The sequence below is a fragment of the Psammomys obesus genome, unplaced genomic scaffold (assembly GCF_907164565.1).
Source record: "Psammomys obesus unplaced genomic scaffold, mPsaObe1.curated_primary_1811, whole genome shotgun sequence".
In the NCBI taxonomy this organism is placed as follows: Eukaryota; Metazoa; Chordata; class Mammalia; order Rodentia; family Muridae; genus Psammomys; species Psammomys obesus.
Window position 1 is genome coordinate 45,529,119 of NW_026585895.1, and position 7,536 is coordinate 45,536,654.

The 7,536-nt window shown below is 55.9% G+C and overlaps 1 protein-coding gene across 1 annotated transcript in view; it reads right to left on the bottom strand.

Annotated features, from left to right (window-relative positions):
• Dab2ip (DAB2 interacting protein) overlaps nt 1-4,270 on the bottom strand; it is a 149,887-nt gene extending 145,617 nt beyond the window's left edge. The window contains exon 1 of the mRNA XM_055599889.1: nt 4,129-4,270. The gene's annotated coding sequence lies outside the window, so the exon portion shown is untranslated. The remainder of the gene's footprint in view (nt 1-4,128) is intronic.
• Nucleotides 4,271-7,536: the final 3,266 nt, after the last annotated feature.

A 7,536-nucleotide genomic window follows, 5' to 3' on the forward strand; every position in this document is an offset into this window, starting at 1 on the left:
CACACACACACACACACACACACACACACACACACACACACACACACGCAGAGTGAGAGAGACAGAGACAGAAAGAGGTAACATATTCAGATAATCTTAAAGAGACACAGACATCTGTCAATGAATCCAAAGCATCTGTTCGCCTTTCAACAATGGTCAGCCCAGCCTGAATGCAGACACAGAGGCTTCTGTATGGCTGTGCTAGAATGCAGGAAGCAAGGAAAGTGTTCTACGCCAGGAGCACTGGCAGGGCACTGGCTAAGCTGAATATGCAGTCGCCGGGCATAGGAAGGCACTTTGCTGGGCTCACTCACCCTGTGGACACTCAAGCGAGAAGTACTACGTCTGTCAACCTCCCGAAGTCAAGGGCCTGCCTTGGGAGATGGACAAGTCTACATGGTAACAGAAGCTGCAAGCTGGGGCTTGGACATGGCTCAGACGCCTCGCATGCATAAAGCTCTGGGTTCCATCTCAGCACAGCATAAACCAGGTATGGCAGCACATGCCTGGAATCCTAGCACTTGGGAGGTGGAGGCAGGAGAGTCAGGGGTTCAAGGCTATGCTCAGTTACAAAGAGAGTCTACAGCCAGCCTGGGAGACAGGAGTCAGCCAGTGCCGAACAGGGGTGGCTAATGCTTAGATGATGAGACACTGCCGGGCAGTCCAACAGTAATAGAGAGAGGAGGACAGTCAGAAGCCTCAGGAACGAAGGATGCTGGAAGCCTGAGGAGCAGAGGAGGGAAGTGACAGAAAGGAACTTCAAAGCCACACACGGTGGCCCAGAGCTTAGGCCCTGATGCTGTGGCCGGGCACAGGCAACCAATATCAAAGGGGAACAAGATTCAGGATGGAGAGGAAAGCTGAAGCTAACAAGGGCCACTTCAAGAAACCCAACTGCTGGGCACCGCAGGCACAGGTGCAGTACGAGGGGCCCGAGATGGCGCCCACCTGGAAGGGGTTAGAGCACCAGGCAGGAGTACAGCGGGGAAGCAGAAGCAGAAGGGCTGAAGGGAGAGAGGGGCGGCAACCTGAGAGAAATTAGAGGTGCTACACTCCCCAGGTCTCTTGGCCCAGGCTACTCCAGCCTGAGAAGGAGACTCCAGCTCCCTTTGGCTCTAATTCAGGGATCCCAGTTACTTCCACCAACACTGTCTTGGAGTGTCCTACGTGTGAAAGCCTGTTGCATTCTGAGGCCAGCAACATCATTCGGGCCCTGACCCCATCAGGGTACTCTTCCTCAGAGAGGCCAGGGGAGGTTGTGGCTGTAGAGGGCTTCAGCTATTTAGCTAAGCAGCCCTGCCTCTATCCCCTTCACATCTGAAGAGCCTAAAGATGCGAAGGACCCTCCCAGGATCACTGCCAGAGCCCAGGCCCTCCATCTTCCAGGCGGGCTAGATCGCTAACATCAAAGCCACCACCGGTTGGGCAGGAAAACCATGACAAGGCCCAGTGCAAAGAAGGCCTGTGTATGTAGTTAGAGGACATGAGTTCAAGTCCCGGCTCTACCACTTTCTACTCATTCTTCCCAAACTGTATACGGGCTTTGGATGTTCACTTCCTCTTCCTAGACTCCAGGGACCTCATCCATAAAATGCTCATTAATAACCCTGAGCCCTCAAGGGGATCAAAAGGTTTAAAGGCGAAACAAGGCTCTGTCTGCCTCGGAGCTGGAAGGGCAGAAATGTGATGGAACTGTTCACGTGAGCGTGCCCTTCCCACCACACCCAGGCCAGTCCTCAGAAGAGAGAAGTCCCCAGAGATGGCCTCCAGGGAGGACCAATTTAACAAGAAACAGACCTGCTCTGCGCCCTCCTCCAGAGGTTCAGGCACACAGCCCCCTCGCTGGAAAGGTCCAGGGTGCCCACGCTAAGATGGGGAGAGAGGGAGGAGATCCCATTCACCTCTACAGGGCCCTGCCTCTCTAACTAAACAACCGAGCACAAGGGTCTCAGCAAGGTGTGCCAACCTTTCCAGAAGGCTAAGGTCAAAGATCTGCCCTTAGGTGTGCACACCTCAAAAACTTCACTGGACTCCCCTCTCCCTCTGGCCTGCCTCCCATCCCCTGATCTTCATCACCACCCACATTCTCTTCCTCAGAGGACCTGAGGGTGATGGTTCTCAAGCTGAGTTTTGCAGAGGGCCTGGAGATCGGTTGCAGGGAAGACCTCTAGGTCAGGAGTAGAGATGAAAAATTTGCTTCCCAACGGGTACCCAGGGTGCCTGGGATAAAAGCATCCTGGCACACACACAACAGGCCTGGACACAAGTGCACTCACACACACATGCAAGCCCACACACACCATGGTAGTCACTCAAAAGGGGTCAGAAGTGACAATTAGAAGCACAGATTCTATGGGCTACTGCTGGGTTTGGGGTGCAGCCCAGCCCCATCCCTGACTGGACGACCTTTGATAAGCCCCTTCCTCAGGCTAGGCCCATGTCTTTACATGCAAACTGAGGCTAAGGAAAGCCTCAGCCTCCCAGGGCTCTCCTAAGAACGCAACGTGTAATGTCCCCAGCACCACGGAACCCGGTATGTAATAAACAGCCAAACTCAGTCACACTGTCTCGAGCGCCTCAGGAAGGGCACAGAAAGTCAGGACTGGGGGACCACAGACAATACTTGAGCCAATAAGTGGTGCCTGAAGGTCTGTAAACATTCAGTGGGTGGAAGTAACCGGGACACAGATTTCCACCCTGAACAGCAAGAATGTTTTAGCTAACTGGACATGTCCAGTCATAAAGCCAGAGCCTCCAGGTTCCCCGTCCCTGGAAGACCTGAGCTAAAGAGATTAGATGTCTACCAGGTACAGATGCAGCTTGGACACCCTGAAGGGCGGGAGCCTGGGGCATCCCAAGAGCGGCGGAGCCCAGGTCTGTGGTTTGGGCCCTCTCTCCTGCATGTTAGCCTGCTGGGTCCTTTGCTGTTCTCAGCATTTACGGTAGTCAGTCACCTCCACTTTCAAAGGCCTAGCTTTCTGACAGGTTCACCACAGTGAAGAGAAGAGGTGGGACCATTTGTCATCTGGGACCTACAAGCACCTGTCCTTAGGAAATGTGTGCACCGTTCTCAAAAGGCCTGGGCGAGAAGGGCTGCTGTTCCCCGTTCGCTTGCTCCTGAGAGGAGGGGAAACAGCAGCACACGGATGCTGAGCCCCACGGGCATCCAAGCTCAAGTTCCAGGAGGTCTGGGTTTCTCTGACCCTGTGAGCAGGTGCCTTTCAGGCCTTACCTCATAAACGCCTCACCCGACCCTTCTGGGATGGACCCCTTATGTGAAGGGAGGTTAGGAAGACATAGTTAGTGGGCAGGGGAAGCTGAGATTTGAACTCATGTTCTTTAGATTCTAGAGCTGGGTGTTAGGTCTGGTTAATTCTGAGGAAGAGTAGTGTTTCCTATTATGACTCTCACTGGTGCCCCACTGACACCCCTACTGCGACCTCCACGGCTGAAGAAGGTGGGCTGAAGCTGGGCACACATACCACAGAAGAGCCAAACCCGGAAAAGCTTGCAATCCTCACCAGGCAGGGACCCGGTGTGGGTCTCTGTCCCCATGCAGGAGGTAGCTCAAGGTGTGCTGTTAGTGGAAGGTGGGGCTGGAAGCAGGCCAAGGAAAGGAGCGAGGCTTCCCAGCGCCCACCTACGTCCTTAGTAACAGCGCCAGCTAACAAGGAATACAAGCATCCCAAACTTGCTGGGCACATGGGAGGGACAGTGTGTGTGCGTGTGTGCCCGCGTTGGGGTCTGAGGTTTGGGGGTCACAGGAAGCCTCTGGAATTGACAGACTGGAAAACCCTGTACCCCAGTTCCTGTAGACAGCAGGCCCCAGTTGAAGGGGCTTTCCTGGTGACACCTGCACCCTCCTTTCCAGAGGACCTTGTCAGCCCTGCACCCTGCTGCGGTCAGAGACAGAGGCAGAACACAGCAAAGTTTAAAGGGTCTGACGTGACTCAGAGGTCCTGAGAGAGAGCAGAAAAGAGAAGTAAATAAAGCGAGGCCGAGGCGCACTCCGCGGTCCTGGAGCCTTACAGAGGTATCAAGGCTCCCACGGTCCTCAGGGAGACCCTGATGGGATCCCTACAGGTGTTAGGGTCCCCTCAACTTGACCCGCGGTCCTCAGCCAATTACCTCTAGGTGCTGGCCTGGCCGCTGGGCGCTGTGGAGTCGGCACAGCCCAGGGCCAGGGTCGCGGAGTCACCACGTCCTCGGGTCGCAGGTTTCCGGGCTGCCAGTTCGGCGGCAGGAAAGTTTCGGCGGGCCGGGCCGGGCCGAGAGGAGCGGGCCGGGCTGGAGCGAGCTCCGGCCGGCTCCGCGCCTCCCGCGGCGCCGCGGCTCTCTGCTGCCTGGCCACCCGGCCTGCCCGTCCCTGCCAATCGCTGGCCCCGCAGCCGCAGCTCCGCCCGCCCACGGGCCCCAGCGGGGGCGGGTGGGGAGGGGCGGGGGCGCACCTGTTTGGTCAATCGACCCCACATCTCCACCACCCGCCGGGCCGGACTGGGCAGGGCGAACCCCTCGGCTGCCAGCGCTCGCCCCCGCCCGCGCTTGGCCGGGGTCCAGGCGGGGCCACACGCCTCTTCCCTGGCCGGGCTCAGCCGTGTCCGGCTCGCACATGGCCTCAGCCCGCCCTTCTAGGTCCTTCCCCGCCTCCCTAGCTGTCTCCCAGGGACCAGAGAGAGGAGCAAGGCTTCTCTTTCTTTCCTCCTCTGTCACCCTCTAACCCTTCCTGCAAGCACCGCTCCCGGCGCGCAGACCCCTTAACTTTCCTGTACGTTCTGCATCATCTCCAACTTCAGGCCTGCGGGCAGGTACCAGAGCCCGATAAAGAGACCACAGCAACCCCCCCCCCCACACACACACACACCCCATCCACATAAACATCCCAATCCGGCGGGCTCGAGGTCCCCCCACTTCCTCGGCCCACACAGATTCCATCGCCCCATTTTCCGCGCCAGAAACACTGAGACCAGAAGGGGACCCCGAACGCTTTTCCGATCTTAATGGCAGGTGAGTTGACAGAGTTCGCCTGGCTCTTGTCCCCGAAACTGGCGGGTGCCTGGGTCCGCCCCGCCTGGCCCCGGGGGACCGCGAGTGGCCTGGAGGGGGAGGATCGCGGACGAGGAGGCGGAGGCCCGCGATGGCGCGCGCCCGGCCTTACCTCGGCTGCAGAGCGTGTCCCCGCAGAGCGCGCCCGCAGGAGGCCCCAGCAGCGGCAGGGAGGCCCAGGCCAGCGCTCGGGAGGCCGAGCGCCCAGCGCCCATCCCGGCCGGCGTCGGACCGTCCACCCTCCGCGGCACCTGTGGCGCCAGCGCTACGCGCGCGGCCTGGGGCTCGAGTGGGGGTCGGACTCTGGGGTGCCTGGGCTCCTGGTACCGTCCGGGTTCGGACTCCCTAGGCGGTGGTACAGGCACGGGCGGGCGGGTGCGGGCCGCCCTGAGCAGGGCGCTATTTTTAGTGGGAGCTGCTCTCCCAGTCGGACAGACAGAACCAGTTAATTCGGCCGTTGAAGAAGGGCCTGTCCCGGGAGCTCCCCGGAAAGGCAGCCGTGGCTCTGCTGAAAGCTGATCCTGCGCATTCCTGCCTCTCGAGGCGGGAGGGCGGGAGAACGCCTGTAATTCCAGGGGGAAGCCTGAGTCCTCTCAAGCTGTGCCTTGGGCCCAAGTGCACGCCCCGAGAGAGAGCTCTTGAAACTGACCTTGGACGGTGGCCCGACTTTTTCTCACGCTAACAACCCTCAGATGATGGGACAAGGCTTGTCTACCTTAAGGAGAGTCCCCAATTCTTGTTAGAAAGAGGCCCTATGAAATGGAGTCTGAACCCCCAACAAAGCACACAGTCATCCCTCTGAAGTTTTTCCGGTGAATGAAGTAGAGAATGTCAGATACGGGGCAGTGATGTTCCCTGGATGGACTAGGCGGCTTTGAGAGCCCAACACTTTTCAATGATGTGGCCTTAGCAAGCCACCTCAATTCTGGATCTGTCTCCTCTTCATGCAAAAAGTTTTTAGAGCCCAAGACAATAGTCAAGAAACCTGTGTGAGCAAAACCATTACATACATGTCCCTTCCATGAAGATGCAAAGATCCCTGAAGAGCTGCACTCAGGAAGTCGTGGGAGGAACCTAAAGAGTTACACGTGATGTTAGAGTAAGGATAGATAAATAGGCCAGAGGATTAGAATAGAGGCTGCAGAAATAGACTCACACATGTATGGAAACTTAATATTTGGTGGAAGTGAAGCTTGAGGTCAGTGGGAGAGAGAGTAGAGTCTGCTATAAATGGTGCTAGAGCAATTGGACGTCCAAGAAAGAAAGAGAGAGAGAGAAAGAAAGAGAGAAAAGAAGGAAGGAAGGAAGGAAGGAAGGAAGGAAGGAAGGAAGGAAGGAAGGAAGAAAGGAAGGAAGGAAGGAAGGAAGGAAGGAAAGAAATGGAATTCCTACTTCACACCATCCATCAGTCTCAGGTATACAAAAAAATCAAATATGAAAATAAACAGTGTACGATGGCTCACTCAGTAAGCTCAGCAATTGGGAAGCTGAGGTAGGAGGACCCTGAGTTGAAGGCCAGCCTGGGTTACATGTTTTCTAGGCCATGAGCCTGAACTCAGCAGTGACACTCTTGACTCCAAACAAGCAAACCTGTCAGAGGGTAGGATTTCCTGATGACCCGCAGACTATCAAAGGGAAAGATGGATCCATTTAATTAAAGTGTAAACCCCATGTGTATGGAAAGGTATCTGAGAGTCAAATGCAAAATATACAAGGGCCTCCCACACACGGATTTCCAGAAGACAAGGTAGAGGGGTGTAGTTCAGTTGGTAGAGCGCTGGCCTGGCATTTGATCCCTGGCACCATGTCACCCAGGTGTGCTGGCAAAAACCTGTAATCCCAGCTGCGTGGGAGGCAGAGGCAGGAGGATGCCCTCAGCTACAAGGAGAATTCAAAGCATGTATGATCAGGCAATCGGCAGAAGAAACAGGAATGTCCAATAAGCAAATGCAAAGAGAGCTTTACTATATCCAAGGAGACATAAAATAAAACACGGGAACGTGTCACACCAGATTGGCCCTGTGAGATTGGTCCCCAGACAAAAGTGGGACAGTGGGATACAGAGTGTAGAGAATGTCCGTGCCAGAAATGGGTGCAGCCACTCTGGAAAACAGCCTGGAAGCACCAAAAAAACCCACCCAGCTATCCAGTCATCCTCTCGGGGACACAGCCAGTGAATGTCTCTCTCACTGCAGCCGAGCAGCCTCTGGCCATCCACAGACACACAGACATTGTGGAGTGCTCTGAGAAATTCTCCACTGCAATGAAGAGGTCTAGAGAGCCTGTGAATCTCAGAGGAAGGGAGGAGACAGCCAGATGCAGGGGAACAAATTGCATGATATCATTCATTTGGATTCTTTAAACACGAAAAACTAAATACCCATATATCACAGCAGTATGCACAGATGTAAAAGCAGAAAGCATGCAGAGGCATGATAAATGCACCTTTCAGCAAAGCGTCTACCCCAGGGAAGGCGGAGGGTGAGGTGGTGG